This window comes from Schistocerca cancellata, chromosome 6 (assembly GCF_023864275.1).
Source record: "Schistocerca cancellata isolate TAMUIC-IGC-003103 chromosome 6, iqSchCanc2.1, whole genome shotgun sequence".
NCBI classification, from domain to species: Eukaryota; Metazoa; Arthropoda; class Insecta; order Orthoptera; family Acrididae; genus Schistocerca; species Schistocerca cancellata.
In genome coordinates, this window is record NC_064631.1 from 675,720,007 (window position 1) to 675,744,812 (window position 24,806).

General features: G+C 44.3%; 1 protein-coding gene across 2 annotated transcripts in view; it reads right to left on the minus strand.

The window, feature by feature from the left end:
* Window positions 1–24,806, minus strand: part of LOC126190701 (F-box only protein 33) — a 124,461-nt gene that overhangs the window by 98,771 nt on the left and 884 nt on the right. The gene's annotated exons all lie outside the window — the stretch shown is intronic.

Consider the following 24,806-nt stretch of genomic DNA (forward strand, 5'->3'; position numbering starts at 1 on the left):
GTTCTTTCTGTGCTAACCGATGAACTGTTCGGACACGAGACGTGTCAGGTCATTAAAGAAAAAGCCTGTAAACTATATTGTTAATTATTATTTGAAAAAATACAGTCGCTATTGTCTAGATGTGGATTTCTATTTATTTCAATTGTAATCCAAACTAATTAATGTTTTTAAGTGTTAATTTTCAGCTCCACAATTAGGAGCGCAACCATTAGAGATAGTAACTTACAGCGGAGTTTACTAATAGCTGGAATAAAAAATATGACATATTTTTCATTGAGAATAATTTTAAATGCTAAAGAATAGAAAGCAAAAGGCTTAAGGACTTATCTAAATATATTAACTTGATATAAAAGGAATCGAGAATACCAACAGTCAAATTGACTATCGTCTGTCTGCCGCCATCTTAGCAAAAATATATCCGCGGTAGTTTTGAATCGAGAATTTTAACAAACATAAATATTGTTAGATATAAATGAATGGAAATTAATGTGCACCGATGGTGCCGAATCTACTTTAAAAGACAGAATTCAACTCAGATTGAATCTTTAAAAACAGTATTCACAGCACATTACGTAATATCAATTTCTTATTTGTCAATGTACGAAGCCTCATTATTTCGGACGATTTACATGAAGTATTTTAATAGGAGACATACATCAGTGTTGTGCACGGGTAGTATTTTGAGACTAAATGTTCCCTTGTGCTAGAGAAAAGTGCTTCCATCTTAAGGAACAGTTGTGTAAAATCTGATAAATGATGTGCAATTTAGTGCCACTCGCACAACTTTACAGACAACATTTCAACACAACGTCAAGAGGAGATTTCTTTAGCAGAGTAAAAAAGTAGTAGCCAGGATAATCATTTTTAAGATCAAACGAATTGTTATGCTGACAATCGGGAACTGGATTCAAGCTTTCGCAACGAACTGTTGCCTCATCAGAAAAGAGGGAAGGAGAGGGAAAGACGAAAGGATGTGGGTTTTAAGGGAGAGGGTAAGGAGTCATTCCAATCTCGGGAGCGGAAAGACTTACCATAGGGGGAAAAAAGGATAGGTATACACTCGCGCGCGCACGCACACATGCGCGCGCGCACACACACACACACACAGACACAAGCAGACATTTGTAAAGGCAAAGAGTTTGGGTGGAGATGTCAGTCGAGGCGGAAGTAAAGAGGCAAAGATGTTGTTGAAAGACAGGTGAGGTATGAGTGGCTGCAACTTGAAATTAGCGGAGGTTGAGGCCTGGCGGATAACGAGAAGAGAGGATATACCGAAGGCCAAGTTCCCATCTCCGGAGTTCTGACAGGTTGGTGTTAGTGGGAAGTATCCAGATAACCCGGATGGTGTAACACTGTGCCAAGATGTGCTGGCCGTACACCAAGGCATGTTTAGCCACAGGGTGGACAGTTTGTTGCTGGTCATTCCCACATAGAAAGCTTCACAGTGTAGGCAGGTCAGTTGGTAAATCACGTGGGTGTTTTCACACAACTTCAACCCATTACATGCAGTCTCCCATCCTTCATCAAAGACACCAACCACTTTCTCGAACACCTGGAATCCTTACCCAGTCTGTTACCCCCGGAAACCATCCTTGTAACCATTGATGCCACTTCCTTATACACAAATACTCCGCACGTCCAGGGCCTCGCTGCAATGGAGCACTTCCTTTCACGCCGATCGCCTGCCACCCTACCTAAAACCTCTTTCCTCATTACCTTAGCCACTTCATCCTGACCCACAACTTCTTCACTTTTGAAGGCCAGACCTACCAACAATTAAAGGGAACAGCCATGGGTACCAGGATGGTCCCCTCGTACGCCAACCTATTCATGGGTCGCTTAGAGGAAGCCTTCTTGGTTACCCAGGCCTGCAAACCCAAAGTTTGGTACAGATTTATTGATGACATCTTCATGATCTGGACTCACAGTGAAGATGAACTCCAGAATTTCCTCTCAAACCTCAACTCCTTTGGTTCCATCAGATTCACCTGGTCCTACTCTAAATCCCATGCCACTTTCCTTGACGTTGACCTCCATCTGTCCAATGGCCAGCTTCACACGTCCGTCCACATCAAACCCACCAACAAGCAACAGTACCTCCATTATGACAGCTGCCACCTATTCCACATCAAAGGGTCCTTCCCTACAGCCTAGGTCTTCGTGGCAAACGGATCTGCTCCAGTCCGGAATCCCTGAAGCATTACACCAACAACCTGAAAACAGCTTTCGCATCCCGCAACTACCCTCCCGACCTGGTACAGAAGCAAATAACCAGAGCCACTTCCTCATCCCTTCAAACCCAGAACCTCCCACAGAAGAACCCCAAAAGTGCCCCACTTGTGACAGGATACTTTCCGGGACTGGATGAGACTCTGAATGTGGCTCTCCAGCAGGGATACGACTTCCTCAAATCCTGCCCTGAAATGAGATCCATCCTTCATGAAATCCTCCCCACTCCACCAAGAGTGTCTTTCCGCCATCCACCTAACCTTCATAACCTCTTAGTTCATCCCTACGAAATCCCCAAACCACCTTCCCTACCCTCTGGCTCCTACCCTTGTAACTGCCCCCAGTGTAAAACCTGTCCCATGCACCCTCCCACCACCACCTACTCCAGTCCTGTAACCTGGAAGGTGTACACGATCAAAGGCAGAGCCACATGTGAAAGCACCCACGTGATTTACCAACTGACCTGCCTACACTGTGAAGCTTTCTATGTGGGAATGACCAGCAACAAACTGTCCATTCGCATGAATGGACACAGGCAGACATTGTTTGTTGGTAATGAGGATCACCCTGTGACTAAACATGCCTTGGTGCACGGCCAGCACATCTTGGCACAGTGTTACACCGTCCGGGTTATCTGGGTACTTCCCACTAACACCAACCTGTCCGAACTCCGGAGATGGGAACTTGCCCTTCAATATATCCTCTCTTCTCGTTATCCACCAGGCCTCAACCTCCGCTAATTTCAAGTTGCCGCCACTCATACCTCACCTGTCTTTCAACAACATCTTTGCCTCTTTACTTCCGCCTCGACAGACATCTCTACCCAAACTCTTTGCTTTTACAAATGTCTGCTTGTGTGTGTGTGTGCGCGCGCACACACGAGTGTATACCTGTCCTTTTTTCCCCCTAAGATAAGTCTTTCTGCTCCCGAGATTGGAATGACTCCTTACCCTCTCCCTTAAAACCCACATCCTTTCGTCTTACCCTCTCCTTCCCTCTTTCCTGATGAAGCAACTGTTTGTTGCGAAAGCTTGAATTTTGTGTGTATGTATGTATGTCTATCGACCTGCCAGCACTTTTGTTTGGTTAGTCGCATCATCTTTGTTTTTAGGTTTTTTTTTCCACCTGCGATATCATTTATAAGTAATTAAAGTCACAAAATACTATAAACCGGCTCCGCCACAACACGCCAGACAAAATGTACACCTCGCCACTCTAAATTGACGCGCAGCTCATCGTCGGACTTCAAAAGAAGGTTTCTGTGAAATACGATACCCTGGACCATATTTACGCTCTTATGGGGCATGATGGTTACAGAAACATCCCACAGCTTGTCACAAGCGAGTAACGTTCGTGACTGGGCAGAGGATGCTGTTTTGATCAAGACTGACCCAGATCTCATTTTGAATAAGCCCTCCACCTCCCCGAACTTGTCCTCTGATAAATGCTCAGCAAAAAACTGAGGCTTCATTGTCATGAAAGATTCCCCATCAGCTCTCTAAGATACAAGGTACCAGGGCAAATAAGATCCGCTGCCATCCTTAGCCTGACGTTCCTCCTATGGTGTGGCCAGGGAGGGGAATGATTTGGGGTCTTACTTCTGTGTGTTTAATTGAGCTTGTGATTGCTTAGAGACTGCTGGTGTTTCACCACCAGCAAGACATGATGGACTACGCTTCATCGCATGCTATGCACCTTGATGCCACACACACCGACCAGGGGCCCTCCCCACGGGCGCCACCCAGTCACAGCAAAAGCCACCTGGCAGGATGGCCCTTGCAGGGAGTCCCAATGCCCCAGGGGGATAGTCATCTACCCCTGGGCATACATGGGGAGTTAACGGCACAGGCATCAGCAGAGTGATCCCTGTGTAGTCAGGGGTCTACAACCAACAGGGTGCATGGCGGCCCCACCACAACGGACTGGCTACCGTGCTGGATATCAGGTGCAAAGAAGTCCGTGGTCATCGTTGACGCAGAAATCAACACTGCATAGCGCAGGGCTTCACAACATACGTGCTCGCGGAGCAAGCTGTGAGCCACAAGGCGCAAGCACGGAGCAGCGCGAGCACGCTACCCCCACTACCGGCCCAGAGCGGAGAGTGGGGAGAGTCACGTGGGGCATACAAAAGCTGCCGCCAGTCAATGTAAACCCGCGGCCACCTGCAGGGATATCACTCACGAATTATTACTGCGACAAATGAAACAAATAAAGGAGAATGTACATGTGCCACATAATTTTATTAGCTTAGTGTATGCCTCTACATTCGTATTAATTTGTGAACTCTTTCACAATAAAAGGTGTCACTGAAGTGTGGGACTCTCGGTTATCTTGTACTTTTTGCCCTTTACAATTGCGTCTATGTTCCTAGTAATTGTTCTTGTGCATTGTAGGTGCAGCGTGCAGTTTAAATTTCGATCAGACAATGCGTTTCTCAGGCGCGTCTTGTTACATTTCATTGCAGAGAACAGTTGTTTACAAACATACGTGGAACCGAACATTGATATTATTGTAGCCGCCAGTTTGTGCAAACGAGGAAATCTATCCTGAGGGAAGTGTCTGTAGAATCCAAAACGTTTTTCTTGTTCTTAAATTTGTCTCTGTATTCTCTGTCACACTGCAGGTCAATAATTTCTAGTTGCAGCTCAGGACGAATCTCTTCAATATTCGCTGAATATGGAGAGGAGAACAAATCAAAATCACTGTCTAGTGCTGTCAGATCTTGAGAGCATTGATGAAATTCTTCCTTAAGGGCAACTAAACTATGTGAATAACGTTCACAGTCTTTGTGAACATCTTGCATGGATGATAATTTAGGAAAATGATCTAGGTTTCCTGTTTCCAGCTGACTCACCCAAAGTGTCAATTTCATTTTAAAAGCTCATATTCGATCTATGAAATGAGTAATTAGCAGATCATTACCTTGTAGTGAAATGTTCAAAGCATTCAGATGGCTAGTTAAATCTGCTAAGAACGCGAGATCACATTTCCATGAAGGCTCTTTCAATTCAGGAACACAAATGTTATTTATTTTCATGAACATATTTATCTCATCTAACAGGCAAAAAAATCGATTTAATAATTCGCCACAACTAAGCCAGTGGACCTCGCTGTAATAAGGCAGGCTACCATATTGGCTTTCTACATCCTCAAGAAAGCTTTTAAATTGTCTGTGTTGTAGCCCATGCTTCCTTATATAATTGGTTGTACGAACAACAACAATCATCACATTTTTTAGAGTGATACTCTTTGCTCATAAGTTTTCCTGGTGGATCACACAGTGAATGCCCCCTTATTTCATTCGGCACGGCCAGTTTTTGCATTTTCTCTTTCAACAGCACAACTAAACCTGATTTTTTCCCTGTCATCGCTGGTGCACCGTCTGTAGGCACTGAAACTAAAGAATTCCACGACAATCCTATATTTTCAACACTTTCTTCAACACTACATAAAATATCACCTCCAGTTGTAGTGTTCTTCATGGCTACTACATCGAGGAGCTCCTCCCTCACCTGAAGATCTCTAGTAACACCTCTAATAAATATGGCAAGCTGCGCTGTTCCAGTGATATCAATACTTTCGTCCAGAGCTAGAGAATACGCCATAAAATCTTTACAGACATTTGCAAGCTGGCTCTGGAAGTCGTCTGCCATGTCCTGTATGCGACGCATAATGGTCATGTTAGATAATGGCACAATCCGAAACTGTTCAACTTGAGATGGACACAAATGTTCCGCTGCAACTACCAAACATTATTTTATTAAATCGCCATCAGTGAAGGGCCGTAGGGATTTTGCTAAAAGGAAAGCAATTTTGTAACTCACTCTGAGAGCTGCCTCAGTTGATTTTTCTTCGTCGTCCAGATCTTCTTCGAATAGCTTCCTTTTAAGTTTAATAACTTCCTGTGCACGATCTGGTCCATCACATTTTCCACTTCCGTACTCTTTCACGTGGTATGACATATAATGTCGCTGCAAATTAAATTTCCTAAAAGAATTCAGTGTTTAGTGACATACTAAACATTTTGCAACACCATCTTCTTCTGTAAACAGATACAATTCCTCTCAATGGGGGTTGAACTGCGAAAGCATGGTTGGGGTTACACAACGGCGACTCGACATGATTCTTAACCAGCGAAGTGGCTGTTAGAGCTGATCGTAGTAATTTAAATGTTACACAGTCGGCGCGAATTCAATAGGCACGTTGCGGCCCTATTCAAACGTGCGCGCGCATTTCCCCTCCCTCCCTACTTCGGGACCTTGCACCTGCTCGCGAGCACGTGCCCGAGCAGACGCGAGTACTCGCACTCAAAACCGGCTAGTTGTTAAGCCCTGGCATAGCGCATGGCGGAAAACGCACCCAGAAAGGTGTCCTCGCCCAAGAGATGGAGAATGGGCAGGACGATGAGAAAGTGGGCTACAGATCTCAATGCCCGATGGACACGATGCACCTTGTAAGGCGCCCTTCCCCAATTTTCACCCATCACATAAAGGCCGAAACGTGTGATACTACTCCTAGTTGCCTCGTACGACAGGCAGGAATACCTCGGGCCTATTCTAACCCCCGGACCCACAGGGATAGGGGGGGGGGGGGGGAGAGAGAGAGAGAGAGAGAGAGAGAGAGAGAGAGAGAGAGAGAGAGAGAGAGAGAGAGAGAGAGAGAGAGAGAGAGAGAGATGGGGGGGGGGGGGGCAGTTCCAGCAGCATGAATGATCATGTCTGAGATAGCTTACACAACCTCATGAACACAGTCTGACAGATGGCGAATGTAACAAAACAGGTATACAAAGGACAGTTGGCTTTGAAGTGATCAATGTGGGAGTCAGTCAGTCTGGTGGAGGCAAGGAAATGACATGATCACCGGAAAGTGGTCACCATTACAAAGGTCATCACGCAGTGACCAATGTAGCAAAGCTACACAATTATGAGAAGAGATTGTTAGATCGACAGGTGAAAAGGTGCCATGGGAAGCACTGAAGTAGGTAGGAGAACCATCATTAAGGAGGCACAGATCATGGTCTGTGATAAGCTGGCCAATTAGAAGGTCCCTACCAGAAAAAGTGGTACTCTACCACAGAGGGTGGTATGTGCTTAAGTGCCCAAGCAGGAGAAAAAGGGGGGGGGGGGATTTGTTAGATTAACTCGGTCAATTCAACCCAAGTGGTCTGGAGGTAGGTACATGTTGTAAATGGTAATTGTTGATATGTGCACCTGCACTGCTATTGTGCCCAATAAGGTACAAAGGGAAATCCATTCACAAACGAAAACTGTATGTACAAAATTCAGACCCATCCACATGCCCCCTGAGGACCAGCACAGTTCTGACAGAAAGCATGATAACCACAGAGTGTTTGAGAATGGTCACCAGTGAATTGCGTTTCTTGGCAAGCAATGCAGAAGAGGAAAGGTGTTGTAGAATGAGATTCTCTCTTCACTGTGGAGTGTGCACTAAAATGAAACTTCCAGGTATATCAAAACTGTATGTCGCACTGAGACTCAGAACTCGGGACCTTTGCCTTTCACGTGTGTGGCGCGGGCCTGTGCAATCCGCCATCACAGTGTTTGTATTCAGTGCTAGCGGTTTCTGGATGAAGTAAGTGTGCCACCATTACCCGCAGCCAGTGTCCGGCCAAGAAATACGAATACATTTGGCTGCTGAAAGCACAGCTTTGTCCACTTGCATCTTCTCCACTAAACACAAATGTTCTTTATTCTTTATTCAGACCAGCTTGGTGCAGGTGTGCATTCAGTTATCAGTGACAGGACCCTGTACTTGGGCAGATAACAGTTGGGTTAATGTTTCTCCAATCTTTGAAGTATTTGCCTTGCAGGTATCAACCAAGATAATATTTTTTTTAATGTAGAGGCTTTCAATGGAAAAATGGAAATGAGTAAACAGCATTGTGGGCCGGAAGTCCCCCATTCGGAAAAGTTTGGCCGCCAAGGGCAACTACTTATTGTATTCGATGCCACATTGGGCGACTTGCGCACCTAAAGACTGTAGATACAGCAGTTTTGCGAAACGGGGTAGTTCGTTCTGCGCATGTCTTTCACAAGTGAAATCAAACTGGCATTAGTTCAACTGCTACAACAGCAGCAACAGTTTGAGCAATAGCAGCAGTTATACATGTTTCATTAATTATTTACAGATTTGCTGGGAACCCCCTCCCCTCCCCTTCCACAGCCAATGCTGCCTACATGACCCCCCCCCCCCCTCCACCAGCCAATGTCTTAACTCAATGGTGTATCCACCGGATCTAGGTGTTCATATTTTTTCTGTGCCTCAGCATATAGCATGAGGTCAATAGATTTGTATTCCTGGATATTCTGTTCTTCCTTGAAAACTGGGCAAACTGGTGAACATGGGGAATTTCAGAAGACCAAATTCTGCATTTCGGCCTTCTACATTATTTATAATTTTGATGCCATTATGGGTACTTAGTGACTGAACAGATGATTTCGAACCACTTATCGATTTTATATAAAACCAAAACCTCTTAGAGCTTTTTAGTTACATGGGTTGACCACACTTTGTGAACATTTCTCTCATTGCTCTCCTTGTGCTAAGTTTTCCTTTGTTTACTGTTTGTTTGTCAGCTATAGTTTGACATTTCTTGAATCTGTGATTAAGCTCTCTTTGTTTACATAGAAGTTTTCTAACATGGTTATTTCCCATCCCTTAAGACATTTTTGGAACATACTTCTCTAATGCATGTTGTATGATGCTTTTGAATTTTTCTATTTGTGATCCACATCTTTGTCCTCAGCACTGTGTTTGATGTTTACTCATATACTCTGCAAGTTGTATCCTGTCATTCCTGTTAAGCTTTCTTTCACATCCAACAATCCTCTGCTAGTATATTTCAACACACTGATTTGTTTTATGTTGGAATAAACACCGAGGACAACAAGTTCTGTAACTGCTTTCCATAACATCGTATAATCGGATCTGCCCATTGGTGACTCACTAAGAAAGCTTCAATTCAAGTAAAATTCAGAAATCCAAATTCAAAACACCTAAATAACATTTCCACTATGAAATTGAAGTACTGTGGCCTGCTATCCAGTTTAACTTTTCCTACAGTTTTGGAAGGTAATACACTGTCCGACAGCATCTTCATCAGTATCCTTGTCACAAATGGCAATCTTCTGAGACACGTGATGTGTGTCTTAAAAAACACACACAAACAAACAAACAAACAAAGGGAAATGAATGAAAACTATACAGCTACACTAGATATGTCCTGTCAATATTTAACAAATACAAAGATTTCCATTTTTCGAGCAAACACCCAGTCTATATCAGAAGTCACTGAATAATGGAAAAATTTAAAAATTTTTAATCAAATTCATGAATGTAAACCTGGCACTACAGTCAAGGATAAACTGCACAACTGTTTCGTGGTGTTCAATCTGCATGGAAAACTGTGATGGTGGAACAAACTTTTATCACTAGTATTTGGCTGGCAAGTGGCTTAACTCGTAGAAGCATAATGTTCTTGATCACGAGACAATGTACAAACATTCTGGGTTAAATTCTAACTCGACTCTTGATGGAGTGCGGCATGTGATAATGTTGATCATAATCCTTTCCTTAGATATGGGTGTTGAGTTTGGCAGGCCCCTCTGTGTTATTCAAGTAAGTCTGGTACTACACAATGGATTGGTTGGTTGGTTGTTTGGTTGGTTCGTTTGTTGCGGGAAAAAAAAAAAAAAAAAAAAAACAGCACAGACAAGTCATTAAAAGATCAGTCAAAACAAAGTGTTAAAACCAAGAAATGAAAAACAATAAAGAGAAGAAAATAGTGGAAAGAGTAGAGGCAAGCTTCCCAATGAGCAAAGGCTGACAAGGAACCCCTGGGGTGGAGACGAGGTTGCCCCCACCAGACCCTCACATTGTCAATGGGGCCAAAAAACCCTACATTACAGGGATGAATAGAAATCACCTTCACGGGCAAAACGTAACACCAGATCAGCCGATTTGGCAGTGTCTGCCAGCACCAGAGGGAACGTGCCAGGAAGATTAAGATGCCGCCTCAAAGCAGCCAAATTAGGGAAGTCTACGAGTGAGTGGGCCACTGTCAGGCGGGCTCCGCATCAGCAGTCAGGGGGATCCTCACGTCTGAGAATGTGGCCGTGGGTCTGCCAAGTAAGGTGAATGCAGAGGTGAAAGGACAGTGAATTCCCTGTGAGAGGCACACAACAAGAACTGCCACACATTTGTGGTCTCCTTGATTTCATCAGTTTGTTTGGGAAGATCAGGGCAGACCATTGTGAGTTCCAGACTTCCAGCAATCTATGGTGTATAAAAGACCAAAGGCCCGATTCTGGGGTGCCCATTTCCAAAATTGGCATCCTGGTGGCCAGCCTGCCCAACCGGTCAGCTCATTTATTTCCCAAAATCCCAACACGACTGGGGGTCCAAACAAAAATAAATGGCCATCCAGCTTGATGGAAGTCAGAGACATGATCCTGGATAGCCGTAACCACTGGATGAGGAGAGCAGCACTGGTCTATATCCTGAAGGCTGCTAAGGGAGTCACAACAGATTACGATACTCTTGCCAGTGCAGAAACGAACATGGCTGAGGGCTAGTTTAATGGCTGTCAATTCAGCAGTGAAGACACTGCAGCTGTTTGGCATAGAGTGGATTTCACTACACCATACATATGTGTATGCAAAGCCTGTTCATCCGTCAACTGTTGAGTCTTTGTTGAATACCACTTCGGAGACCGGATACATCTCAAGGAGAGTCAAGAACAGGCAGTGAAAAATCATGGAGTCAATGGAATCTTTTGGATCAAAGGACACTTCGAGACAAATCGAAGGTTGGGGCACAAGCCATGGGGGCAGATGTGATGTCTCCCTGACCAGAGGCGACAGTGGAGGAAGTTGCAATTTCCAACAGACACATTCGAGGTGTGCAGCAATTGTAAACCCAGTTCTGGGTCACTGTAGTGGGGTTTGGAGCATCTTTCCAGGTTGGTTGGTTGGTTGGTTGGTTTAAAAGGGGGACAGAGACCAAACTGCGATATCATCGGTCCCTTGTTCCCAGTAGAACAATTACCCAAGGGAAAGAAGAAGACAAAGACGTGTGGCACAATAACAGGGGAAAAGAAGAACCAGAAGAATGACAGAAGGGCAACAAACACTACACAGGACAAAACAGGTCAAGAAACCACAGAGAGATGCAAGAAACAGGGAGAAGAGATTAAAAACAAGAAAGCAGATTACCTTGGCTGGCTGACCACGACAATAAAAAAGGAGAAGTCAGCAACTCTGCAACACCTTAAAACCTCCGCCCTAGAAGCCCTAGGGTGGAGGACACAGAGGGACAAAGGACATGCGCTAAAACTCAGATCAAATGATAAAACCCACCCTCACGAATAAAACTTAAAACTAAAGCTGCTTTTGAGGCACTGTTGCCCAGCACCAAAGGTAAGGTGCTGGGAAAGTTAAAAGTCTGCCACAGAGCGGCTGAAAGTGGACAGTCCAGCAAGAGGTGGACAACTGTCATTTGAGAGCCACAGCAACACTGAGGTGGGTCCTTGTGACGGAGGAGGTAACCATGTGTGAGACACGTATGGCCAATGCGGAGCCGACAAAGGACAACTGATTCCCTGTGAGAAGCCCACAGGGAAGACTTCTCCTAAATGACACGCAGTTTGTTCTGCATACTGTTATGCCACTCTGTCTCCCAAAGCCAAAAAACCTTGCAGCATAAAACAGAATGCAGGTCAGTTTCAGAAATGCCCATCTCCAGGAGCAGTTTCCACATAGCCTGTTTGGCCAGCCTGTCGGCAAGTTCATTGACTGGGATTCCGACGTGTTCTGTGGCCCACACAAACACCACTGAATGACTGAAATGTTCCAGGGCAACGATGGACTCCTGGATGTTCCCTACCAAAGGATGGCAAGGGTAGGGCTGGCTGATAGCTTGTAAGCTGCTCAGGGAGTCAGAACAAAAGAAATAACTCTCCAGAACAGGGACGGATGTACTGAAGTGCACGAGATATGGCCATAAAGCTCTACAGTGAATACACTGCAGCCAGCAGGTAAGGGATGCTGTTCAATATGGCCTCTGGAGACATAGGCGAAGCCAAAATTACCGTCAGCCATCGGTGTAAACAACTTCAGAGCCCCAGAACACATAAAGAAAGCGGTGGGGTAACGGAGTCCTCTGGCCCATGCAAAAGGTCCAGACAAAGCTTCAACCGAGGTGTACACCATGGAGGTGTATGTGAATGGACCTCAAGCAGAGGTGGTAAAGGGAAGGACTCCACTTCAGAAAGAAGGGATCGCACACTTCGGGTGTGAAAAGGAAACAGTAATTCAGATGTTCAGGAGAACTACTGGCGAGCAGTTGTGCACGTCGGATACGCAATGGAGGGATTCCGGCCTCCACCAGGACACTGGTCACCGACTCGTTCTAATGGCTCCTGCCACTAGGCAAACGCCATAGTGGTGCACTGGGTCAAGTAAACACAATGCTCAGGGTGCCGCTGAACCGTAAACCAGACTCCCATAGTCAAGGCAGGATTGAACAAGGGCTCTGTAGAGCTGCAGCAGCATACAGCGATCTGCACCCCAGTTGGTGTTGCTCAGGCAACAGAGGGCAATGAGGTGCTGCCAGACTTCCGCTTAAATTGACGAAGGTGACGTAGCCAAGCCAATCGTGCGTCAAAAACCAGTCCTAAGAATCGATACGTCTCCACTACAGTGAGTGGATCATCATTAAGATAAAGTTCAGGTCCCGGATGAACGGTACAACGCTGACATAAGTGCACGACACACGACTTCATGCCTGAAAACTAGAGGCCGTGGGCTAGAGCCTATGACTGCGCCTTGTGAATAGCTCCCTGTAGACTGCTCAGCAAAACCAGTACTTGAGAAGCAATACGAAATGCAGAAGTCATCTGTATACAGAGAAGGGGAGACCGACAGCCCTACAGCTGCTGCGAGACTGTTAATGGCCACTAAAAATAGAGATACCCTCTATACGGAGCCCTGCGGAACGCCATTCTCCTGAATATGGGGGGAACTATGGGAGGCACCAACTTGGACATGGAAAGTATGGAGTGGAAGGGAGTTTTGGATAAAAATCGGGAGCCAGCACCGGAGACCCCACTCATACAGTGTGGCAAGGATACGATGTCGCCAGGTCGTGTCGTATGCTTTACCTAAGTCAAAAAAGACGGCAACCAGGTGTTGGCATCTGGTATTCAGATGGCAGACTCGAGGGCATACGATCGTCAGTGCTAGAGTGACCCTGGCGGAAGCCATTAGGCCACGTGCCTCCAGGACCCAACTCAAATGCCGACACATCGTATGTCCCAGCAGCTTACGAAGAACCCTGGTGAGGTTTATGGGCCAATAGCTATCCACCCCCAGCAGATTTTTATTGGGTTTCAGCACCAGAATGACGACGCTCTCCTGCCATTTGAAGACACCATTGCACCAGATCCAGTTCAAGATGACTAGGAGATATTGCTTGTAGTCAGGTGAGAGATGTTTAATCATCTGACTGTGGATCTGATCTGGCCCAGGAGCTGTGTCAGGGCTATGTTCAAGGGCACTGAGGATCTCCCACTCTGTAAATGGGACTGTGGCGTGTAGTGAACGAGAGGAATTTCCTTTCCATCTGCTGTTTGAGGGTGCGAAAGGCTGGGGGGTAGTTCTCTGATGCAGAGGCTCGAGTACAGTGCTCAGCAATCACATTTGTTTCAGCAGAGAGCACGCCATTGATGTTAATGCCTGGGACACCTGTTCAGTTCTGGTACCCAAAAAGATGTCTGATCTTCATCCAGACCTTGGAAGGTGATGTATGGCACCCAATGGTCAACACATACCTCTCCCAACACTCCTGTTTCCATTGTTTTATAAGCAGGAGAACGTGGGCACGGAGCCACTTAAAGGCTATTAGGTGCTCTAGGGAAGGGTCGCTGTAGGGCTTGCCGGCGCTCTTTAATTGCCTAAGCAACTTCCAGTGACTACCAAAGGACTGTGTCACTGGGAGCAACCTAGAGAACGAGGGATCATGTTTTCTGCCACAGAAATTATCGTTGCAGTGACCTGCTCAATTACAACATCGATGGCAACACATAGGGAAGATTCAATGGTGACAGCAGAGATGAAGGCTACCCACCTGGTGCTACCCCATAAGGGGTTATAGGCATTAAAATATCCCAAAAGTAGGAAAGGTTTAGGGAGTTGATCAATCAGTGCAGCCAATATGTTCAGGGGTATTGCACCATCTGGTGGGAGATATACGTTTCAGACAGTTATTTCCTGCATTGTCCATACCCTACAGCCACAGCTTCAAGAGGAGTTTGAAGGGGCACAGTTTCACAACATACCAAGTTGAGGACATAAACACTAACTCCACCTGACTATTATATTTGCTACGGTTCTTGTATTATCCCCTTTAGCCTCGAAGGGCAGGGGTCCACATTGCTGTGAACCAGGTTTCCTGGAGGGCAATGCAGAAAGCAGGTGTAAAGCTTAACAGTTGCCATAGCTCAGCCAGGTGGTGGGAAAAACTTCTGCAATTCCATTGGAGGATGACATGATCGTGAGAGACTGGGAAGGCATGAAACACTGAATGAGGCAGTCTGTGCTCAGGGTCACCTGCTGCCACTGACCTATTTCCCGAATAGGTTATATCCATTGTGTCTGAGGGTCTGGCGAGATCTAGGTCCTCAGCGGACACTAGAATCTTCACCTCATCCTCAGACACAGAGCTTGTAGGCAGCAGTGGTGTGTGTGCCACTGCAATTCCTTTGGCTTTGGGGGTATTCTTTCTGGATTTCTCTCACTGATACTTGGGTTTCTCTTGCTGGGAGGACTTCACTGATTCCGTCTCCGGGATGGAGGATGATCATGAAGCCTTACAACCAGCTGCCTTTGGGCACTTCAGCCACTGGCATGTGTCATCTTTCCCACTAGAAGAAACCTGGGAAGGGAGTGACCCAAGGGACCCCTTTCAACTGAGATAAGCCGAAGAAGACTTGCACTTCCCCAGGTGGTAAGTGGGGACTGGTGTCCCAGACGGTTGGGGAGACAGTGCTCCCGAGGTAGGTGGTGCGGTAGCAACAGTGAGGGAAGTGCCCCTCACCATCAAGGGGGCAGGTGTAGTCTTCCAGCTCTGAGAGCCGACTGGAACTCGCATAACTGATGGGGCTACAACTGTTCTCGTAGCAGCAGCATAAGAGGTGGTCATAGCCAGAGGATGTAGGTGTTCAAATTTCCTCCTGGCCTCAGTGTAGGTCAGTTGGTCCAGGGTCTCATATTCCATGATTTTCCTTTCTCGTTCTGGTGAGCAAGGGGAATGATGCTCTCCACAGCTGACACAGATGGGAGGCAGGGCACATGGAATAGGATGGACATCCACAATCTCGACATGTGATGCTGGAAGTACAGCAGGAAGACATATGCCCAAACTTCCAGCACTTAAAGGGCCGCACTGGGGGAGTGGCGTCCAGTATCTGCAATGCTAAGGGTGATGGTGAACCATACGCAACACCCCCATAATGAAGACAGGACAGAATCAGAGCTTTGTAGAGTCGCAAAAGGATAGAGAAATCTGCTCCCCAGTAAGTCTTCCTGAGGCAACATAGTGTACTGAGGTGTCACCAGCATTTTAACTTAAGTCAGCTAAGATGGGGCCGCCATGTTAGCTGAAAATCTAAGATCAGTGCCAAAAAGTGGTGTGTGTCAACTACATGCACTAATTGATCACCTAGGGAAAGCTCTGGGTGTGGATGGGCAGTACAATGGCGACAGTAGTGCATAACATGAGTCTTGGTGGCTGAAAACTGAAAGCCATTGGTGAGAGCCCATGACTGCACCTTTCATATGGCACCCTGTAGGCGATGATCGGCAACAACAATAAAAGCTAAGATCATCAACATACAAAGAGGGCAATACCAAAGACCGCACAGGTGCCACTAGACAATTTATGGCCACCAGAAAAAGGGGGATACTCAGTGCAGAGCCCTGCGGCACAAGTTTTCTTGGATATGGGGGGGGGGGGGTTCTGAGAAGCACCCACTTCAATCCAGAATGTATAGTGCGACAGGAAATTATTGGCAAAAATCAGGAGTGGATTCTGGAGATCCCAATCATGTAACATAGTAAGGATTTGATGATGCCATGTCACATCATAAGCCTTCTGTAGGTCAAAAACGTTAGTGGTGAGATACTGATAATGTGCACATGTCGTCTGGATGGTTGACTCCAGGTGCAGCAAATTATCAGCAGTGGAGTGGTCTTTGCAAAAACTGTCCTGAGATGCAGCCAAAATGCCCCAAGAAATGAGGAGACAATGCAGGCACTTGCTAACCATGCAGTCTAGCAACTTGCAGAAAATGTTGGTAAGGCTGACTGGGCAAAAGCTGTGTCTCTAGAGGGTTCTTACCCAGGTTCAGCACCAGAACTATCATGCCACCGAGATGTGAACTCACCCTCATTACAGATCTGATTGAAGAGGGCAAGGACGTGATGGTGACAATCCACAGAGAGATGCATCATGATTTGGTTGTGGACATGGACTGGCCCTGGGGCCATATCAGGGCAATAGGCTACAGCACCCAAGTGGCGGTTAGTAAAAGATAAGTGCTTCCGCTCCACCTGCTGTTTTATGAGCCGAAAGGTGGGGCAGTAGTTCTCAGATGCAGATGCCTGAGCATAATGCTCAGCAATATGTTTGGCAACAGAGTCTGGATCAGTATAAATGGTACCATCTAAAGAAATACTTGGTACAACTGCAGGTGACTGGAAGCCATAGAGGCATCTGACCTTTGTCCACACCTGTGATGGAGAGGTATGTAATGCAATGTTGGACACGTACTGTTCTCAGAATTTTTGCTTTCATCATTTTATGAGGTAGCTGATGCAGGCACGGAGTCATTTAAACGCACTAAGGTGCTCCAGTGCAGGGTGCCACTTATTGCATTGGAGAGCCTGCCTACGGTGTCTAATGGCCGCAGCAATCTCTAGGGTCTATGAGGGTTCCGTCTTCAGACAGGGGGATCCCGAGGAAGAGGTGACAGTTTGGTTGGCTGCCCCATGAATGGCTGCTGTTATGCTGAGCAGCTGCATCAATACTACCTTGTGATGGGAAGATAAGGACTACAGCAGTTGTGAACCCATCCCAGTCAGCGTAACTGAGAACCCCTCTGGGTGGACACCCAGGGGAGTAACAATGAGGGAGGGACAGTACCACACAGGTCATTGTGGACCCTCTAGTGGACAAAAGGTAGAAACCAGTGCGGCAAAAGAAGTGATCAGTGGCTGAATAAGTTTCATACACCACAATGAAGTGTGTGAGGACACCAGAGATCAAGATACATTACAAATGGTAAGACCACTTAAGAACGGGTATCAGGAAGTTAACGCCCTTGTGGCCCATTTCACTTGTACACAACAATAATTTGGTAAGTTGGATGATAGGAAATTGTTGGATGGTGACACCTAACTGTGAGAGTGTTTCTACCATCTGAACTGAAGGGGGAAGATGTCTGCTTTGGCAAGGAGACTGTCTAAGGGACTAGTCCAGAAAGTGTCAGCGGCCAGTCTTACTCTATGATGATTGGACAGGGCCCAATAAACGCAAAAGCTGAAAATGCCGCCGAGGCATAAACCTGGTAACCATTGTTCAAATAGGATGAGACCAGGGCATGGTAAATACTGATGAGGGTAGCACAATCAGCATACAAAGAGGTGTGAGCAAAGAAGCACATAGCTTTCGGATGCAGCCAGTCTTAAGTTGATGAACATGGGTCAGCCACATCAACTTTTTATCAAATAACAGTCCCCAAAGTAGGGACTCTGTAATGGTGTCAAAGCTCTGGACATCCAAGTACAGTTTCAGATCAGGATGGACCGTGGTACAATGATAAAAATGTACGAGTTGCAATTTCACAGAGGAGAACTGGAAGTCATGGGAAAGCATGACAGGAAAAACCCTGCAGATGGTGCCTTGGTGCTGGAATTTTGCCAACGCTACAGACTGGGAGCTGCAGTAAATGTGAAACTTCAACATACAGCAGGAGTGGAACGACAAAGCTCACTAGCCCACTGATAGCGATGAGAAAGATTAATACTCAGCTTGGAACGCTGCAAAACACAATTCTCTTGCAATCCTTGGGAGCTGATTGGTGTACTACTGGGATAAAAACTGATAGTAAGCCTTGAAAATCCCAATCATAGAGGGTAAGTAAAATGTGATGGCACCAAGTGATGTCGCGTGACTTATGTCATGAAAGACTGCAATGAGGTGCTGGCATTTAGGAAAAGCCGAGTCCAACCTAATCAGATGGGTGGTTGTGAAACATCCTTCTCATAAACTGCACTGATAGGGGGACGAAACACCCCATGATTCAAGAACCCAACATAAAAAACACTTTCTTCCAAATACATTTGAAGGTCCAGAATAGATGGATCTTTAAGTACTAGTCAGATGTTGGATCATATTATGAATCAAATGAGGGCCTGGGGATGTATCGTGTGACAAGTCTAGAGCAGGGATCCCCAAAGTGGTCGATATCGACCCCAAGGGGTCGATATCGGTTTCCTAGGAGTCGACATAAACAAAAACTGATTTTGGGGGTCAATGAGGTACCTTAGTACCTAGGTATTTTAAGTTAGCGGACCATTATGAATAAGGGGGTAGGTAATTTGGCCAAGGGGGTCTGAGGTAACAGTTCATTTTGGAAAAGGGGTCCCTTGTCCAAAAGAGTTTGGGGATCCCTGGTCTAGAGCCTGATGCAGTTTCCACTGATGCAGTTTCCAATCACTAAAAGCTTTATTTTATGATTTGCCATAACAGAGAAGTGGGGGGGGGGGGGGGGGAGGGGGAGTGGCTATAGAGATGCCCACAGCTTGACTTTTACACATTCAAAAAAGGTAGCTGGATTAGAAGAATGCCAACACTGTCACAAAGTGGGACAAAAGGCATTCAGCGTAAACACACACATCATGAAGAAAGAAATGGAACAGTTTTTCATCTTTGGCAGTCAAAGACTATGGAGATTGGTCCACACTTGATGTGAAGTGGTATACTTTTCCAAGCAAGAGATGTAGCACCCCCAGCATTTCTTCTTATACCATTTAATTAGATAGAAAGCCATAGCATAAAGCCACTTAAAAGTGAAGACAATGGTCTGAAGAGGATGTCACTTGAGATGTTGCAGGGGCCTTACACTATCCTGAAGAAGTGTTGCAAAGTCTTTGACTCACCATGGCACCAACTAGCAGCAGAGGGGGGACCTGCAGAAAGGGGAATAGCAGTTCCAGTGGCATGCATGATCATGTCCCAGGCATCTCCCACAATCTTGTCACTGCATTCTGACAGAGCGGCCTGAGACAGCAGCAGAAGTATACAAATACCAGTTGGCTCTTTGTAGAGCCCAACACGGTACTTGGTCTATCAGTCAGTAACAAGAAAGTGTCAGCACTACTGAAAAGTGGCCACTGTCACAAAGATGGCCATGCAGCGACCACTGTAGCATCAAATCCATGGGACTGGGGGAAGAGATCGCAAGGCCAACAGCCCAAAATGTGCTATGGGGAGTGCTGAAGTGGGTAGGAGCACTGTCACTGAGAAGAAGTGGCATTTACCCACAGATGGTAGTGGTGTACATTTAAGTCCACAAGCAGTGGGAAAGAGGGGGAGAGTAGTTGAATTACTGTGGTCATCTCAAGAGAGTGCCCTGTCAGGAGGTAAAAGTTACAAATGGTGATCGCTGCTGACATTCGCACTTCCACTGCTATTACTTGCAATGTTTAATGGAGGGGAATTCAGTCAATGAAAACATCTGCACAAATCAATGTACAGACCTCTCCAGATGCTCTCTGTGGCAATGTGGTTCCAACAGAATGCACAATGCACATTGATCTCAGACAGTTGGGGAATGGTCATCACTGAAGTTTGTTTCTTGGAAAGAAATTAGTTTAGTTTTAGCAAGTGCCAGTAGCATCCATTGCAGTTCCATGGAATCATCATGTTGAGGGTGTCCTCATTAGGTGTGAAGTGGTCAGTTTGTCTGCAAACTCATTTAAACCAAGTTCATTAGAAAGACCACGTTCTAAACCAACTAAAAAACTAGGTATGGTTTTAAAGTGTGAGCACATAAGGCCCTAAAACTGACAACACGATGAAAGTGCACTAAAATATAGCCATATTCAACTGATATTAAAATTATATTGGACAGCTTTTATTATCTACAATTGTGTACTACTCTTTGGTAATATCAAAACTCCCGTTGACTAGGAAATGAGATTGTCAAAGCAACTGCTAGTAAGCAGTCTTTTTTGAGTTTTTAAACATCTCTAAAGCATTTAGCTCTACAAAATTCTTTTTATGAAAAATGAAATAGAATGAAGAATCCAATAAAAAGGATAGTTTTTATCTTTTTTGTTGCTCTAATAATCTGAGCTTCTAATGGCATTAAATTTTCTTTCATCATCAAAGAAGAAACTGAAATGAAGTGTTACGAGAACAGAGGTTTAAATATGGGCACACTAGTGGAACTACACTCTAGTTAAACTAGAGAAAACAATTTTTTGGCTATTGAAAAAATAACACTTTAGACCAGCAGAGTCTCTGGCCAAAATTAGTGACAGCAGTGAAAGAGATCAGCATCGAACCTTCAGTCAGGACAATATGCTGTGTGCATTTATGTGAAGGACTGGTGGATTGGAATTATCTGTGAAACTTCTGCTGAGCAGGAGGATGCTTTAATAAGCTTTGTTCTCCAACATGACCCAGTTGGCTACCAAGAAGTGAAAGGTGCTGCATTCCAGAACAGCACATTATTGCAGTTGTTCCAGCACCATCAGTGACTTCGCTTGGATAGCAGTAAAGTTTTGCTCATGACATTCAACAGCAAATTAATGAAAGCTGTAAGAAGTTCAAGTAACTTTGAGTAAACATAATCTTGGTATCCTAAGAAAGATTCCTTCCAGCTTTGGCCTGTGCCAAAGAAATGGGTCATCAGGATGGAGATCCTGTGTAAAGAAACCCGTATCACACTTGGTAACCTGTGGTAAGAAAAACCACCCACAGCTGCTTTTGCACAGCTATCAGCCATGGGCCCTATGGCCAAGTAATGCTGGTTTTCTCACTTTAAAAGAAAACAGCAATGTTTAAGCCACCATGGACCACAGCTACAAACTTGTATATAATTTTTCTATCAGTACACTGATGTTCCAAAAATCTGCAAAATTTGCAAACAAAATGTGCTATACTTCAAATTGGAATAAGACTAGTACATCAATGGCATTGCACAATAAAGACATACTCAAATTCCTGTATAGTGAGAAACCTAAAAAAAAAAAAAAAAAAAGTCAAGTCAGATTTCTATGAACTTCACCAAAATTTATACAGTGGTTTAAAATATGAGCACAGTTTATATAAGTGTTTCATCTGTTATGCAACAATTTTACTACCATGATGTGCAGTACAATGGTAATGCACAGTTAGATTCTGAAATTTATAACTAGTTATATTTTGTATTATGCAGAAAAGACTTCTTTCTACTTTTTCTGACTATTTCACTTCCTAGGCCTCAGGACTTTTGATATTACCTTCCCCAGAGTGCTACTAAACAACCGTAGAACATAATAAAAGATGTCAGAATATCGACAGAACACATGTGTATTTTGTATATTCCTCCACCTTAGTGTTTTTTTGAACCTTATATGTCCGCATTGCGAAACCAAATTTTTTTTATGTGGATTAGAACACAATCTTCCTAATGAATATAGTTTAAAAGAGTTTGCAGGAAACTCATTTTCATAGAACTTGGGCAAAAACACACATTTTTACAAAAATCATCAACTATGCCCTCAATCCTGTAAACTACTGGAAAACAGTAGTAGGATGGAATTTTATACAGGGTGTACATAAAGTCCAGGAACAATTTCAATTATTTATTGCACAAGAGCCAAACATTGTACAGATATCATTCACATGTCATTTAGAAGAGAAACCTTGAAAGTTATTTTATGTATAATGCCACAGCATAGTTTCGGAATTTGCCAACAGTCAGCGCTAGTCGCAAACATGGCGAGGTCAAGTGCGGAGCGATCTTTCTGTGTGTTGGAGTTCAGATGTTCAGAAACAAGTACGGTAAGAAGCCACCAAACAAGGAAGGCCATTTACCACTGGCTCAACAAATTCGTTACTACGGGTTGCTTGTGCCCAGCAAAGAGAAGTGGACTTCCCAGTGAGAGTGAAACGAATGTGGAGCGCATACGAGAGACATTCATAAGGAGTCCAAAGAAATCTGTGGGTCTTGCTTCCCGTGGAGTCGAAATGGCTCCAATGACAGTGTGGTAAGTCCTGCGACAAAAGCTCTCTATGAAACCATTCAAATTGGAGCTAGTGCAGCAGCTCAATGATGACAACAAAAACAAGTGTTTTGAGTTTTGTTTCCAGTTGCAACAACTAATGAGGATGGGGATGGCATTGTTGACTGCTTAATTCTTAGCGACAAAGCCACTTTTCACACTAATGGGAAAGTGAACAGGTATAATTGTCGAATATGGGTACAAAACATCCACACGAATGCATTCAATTTGAGTGTGATTCCCCAAAGGTGAATGTTTTTTGTGCCTTGTCACGCTGAAAACTGTACAGGCCATTCTTCTCCACCAAGAGTGCTGACACTGGATATTCCTACTTTGACATGTTGCAGCAATGGCTGATGCCTCAAATACATTCGGACTTTCCATTCATCTTTCAGCAGGGTGGGGCTCCATCCCATTTTCATTGTGAAGTTCGTAGGCACCTGAACACGGAGCTGCTGCATTGATGGATTGGCCGTGCTACACAAGGGGACAACTGTTTCATGAAATGGCCTCCTCAATCACTAGATCTCACTCCGTGTGACTTCTGTGGGAACACATTAAAGATCTGTACCACCTCTAGCACGTGATGTAGCAGAGCTCCGGAAGAGAGTACAGGAAGGGACTGCCACAGTCGACGATGCCATGCTGGGATGGGTACGGCAAGAATTCAATTACCATATTGATGTCTGCCGGGTCACTCGTGGTTTGTATATCGAATGTTGTGTGTTCCCAGACTTTACGTACACCCTGTATTTGAAGACCTAGTATTGGTAAGCTATTATTTGCAAAGTTTCAATTTTATCTCACAATTACTTCCAGAGATACCCAACCAGTTGCAAATAACTATGGTACGCTGACCAAGATTTCGACACCTCTAAGGATGTCTTCATCAGAATGAAATTTTGATAAACTGTAAAATTACACTGCGAAAAAGCAAACTGCTCACAAAATTCTGTTTTATTATTTTGCTTAAAAGAGAGCACAAAAAATTCTACAACGTATCCTAGTTTGTTTCTTACAAGAAAATATTGCTGGAGATATATCCCAAAGTTGCTGAAAACTCAGGAGCACACTGTTGAAAGCAGCACTACGGGGTCAGTGACTAAATCTCTGCAAGTATGAACGTGTGTCGTCAAACTTTACTAATGTGCAAATGTGCACACAAAATTCTATCAAAATCCACAATGGTCATGCGGAAACCCCTAGCCCATACAGCACTAATTATTAAATTGATTAATAATAAATAATTAATATTTATGTGTTCCAGTTATTAATATGAAATATATTTTGTGATGATGCCACTATGGGTTTATTATGGGACATATTACAGAACAGGTCTGAAGATGGTCAATGCTGACAGACCAAAAGTTTTGTGACCATTGACAGAAATAAAGGAAATTAATTCTCACTGAAAAATTTGACAGCTATGGCATATGTGGGCATGCGGTGCAATGAATGAAATCTTATGTCAGTAAACAGAAAGCAATATGTGACAAAAAAACTGGATTTAGATCTGAAAACAGTGTTAATATGTATGGTACAGTGCGCCTCAAGGATATGTAACTTACTTGGCCTCTTTTGTTCAACCCATTTCTAAATAATATTGAAGTCAATGAGATGGATTGAAAAAATGCTGCATGCTGCTGATATGACACTGGATGTAGAAAAAGACTTTGAACACTGGAAGGAAGTCAACAAATAACAGTACGGTGGCTCACACCAAATAATTTATTATATATATCAAAGAATGTTCACCCTGTTCACAAATAGAGAAAAGGAAGATCACATAGACATATTCATAGATGAAATAAGTCTGGCATTACTACTATAGAATTTCTGATAATTCAGTTGACAACAAGCTTGAATGAAGACAATACATAATGTCTGATGCAAACTAAGCAATGTGATATTTATTACGAAACAGCTTTCACGATATGCTAACAAATGTATGAATAGTGTACTGTGCTCTAGTTGAACCATACTTAGAGCATGGAATTGCTGTTTGTGGGATACTCCAGCAGCAATAATACAAAAAGAATTTTGTTTTGCAAAGAGGGCCATTGGGACTATCTTGAATAAAAGACAAATTGGCTCACACATATTTGTCTTCCATACCACTAAAAAAACGATTTTATAGTGTAGAAGCGTACACGTGTAAACAAAGAGGATTATTATTATTACTTGTATAAATGAATAGTAATCACTTTAATGTATTATAGTATGTAA